Source organism: Carlito syrichta, unplaced genomic scaffold (assembly GCF_000164805.1).
Source record: "Carlito syrichta isolate Samal-C Ts95f unplaced genomic scaffold, Tarsius_syrichta-2.0.1 Scaffold90671, whole genome shotgun sequence".
In the NCBI taxonomy this organism is placed as follows: domain Eukaryota; kingdom Metazoa; phylum Chordata; class Mammalia; order Primates; family Tarsiidae; genus Carlito; species Carlito syrichta.
Window position 1 is genome coordinate 67,174 of NW_007034767.1, and position 956 is coordinate 68,129.

General features: G+C 67.6%; 1 long non-coding RNA gene across 1 annotated transcript in view; it reads left to right on the forward strand.

The window, feature by feature from the left end:
- The first annotated feature begins 442 nt into the window (after nt 1-442).
- LOC103261539 overlaps nt 443-956 on the forward strand; it is a 1,905-nt gene continuing 1,391 nt past the window's right edge. The window contains exon 1 of the long non-coding RNA XR_504363.1: nt 443-603. This is a non-coding gene — a long non-coding RNA (uncharacterized LOC103261539). The remainder of the gene's footprint in view (nt 604-956) is intronic.

Genomic DNA, 956 nt, shown 5'->3' on the forward strand with positions numbered 1-956 from the left:
GGGGGGGGGGGGGGCGGTGAGCCTCAGAACCAGCCTGGGTCCTCACGTGCCTGTCGTGCCTTGGGAGGTGGTGGAACCAACATTTACCAAGGCAATTTTCTGAAACTCCTGCCGGGCACCAGGTGCTGAGAGGCAGCAAGGCGTGATGAGATGGCTTCTGATGTCTAGTCAACCTGGGGATCCGGACGACTCTGCCCAACAAAGGCAGAGCTGCCCTCAACTGCTGGAGAACCTGGAGCCGGGATGCACCACTCAGTGGGCAGGGGGTTCCACGACCCCCGGCCACGGCTGCCTGGGCCCCTGGCCTGTTCCTCCGGCCTGAGCACAGGGAGGTGGTGTCATGCTGAAGGGGCTGGCTGTGTGCAGGAGGCCGAGTGAGCTGCCTGCTAATGGGGCTGGGCCACCCCGTGCTGCTCCCTGGAGGCTGGACAAGGCTGGGATTGTTCCCTGGCTCCCCTTTGTCTCCCCACTCCCCGCCCAGGCCTGGCCCGCCTGCCTGGCCACTCTCCCCTCCATCAGCCTGGCTGGCAGGAGCCTGGGACTCCGCCCGAGGAGCCCTGGGCCTGCTGACCCCCCAGCCTAGGAGCACTCGTCAAGCTCTGGGTAAGGAGGCTCCCCTGGGGCTCTGACACTGCCTCTTCTCGGGAGATGGAGGGAAAGCACTTGTCCAGCCGTTTCCGGGGCGACCGCACACACCCCACTCCAGGAATCTCCCAGCCCTCCGAAGGGAAGGCGCCCCGAGGGCAGCCAGGCCCCTCGCTTCTCCCCCAGTGAGCAGCGCCCGTGAGGGGGACGTCCCCATCCCACTGCCGGCAGGGGCGAGGGATTCCCTGGGAGTGCCTCAACCACCTGGGGCCGGGGTGTAGAGACCGGGGGCCTTGCCTTGTGCCCAGCGGAGTCCCAGCACCCGGCTCGGGCGGAGAGCCCCTAAACTCGAATGGGCGGGGAGCCGGGGA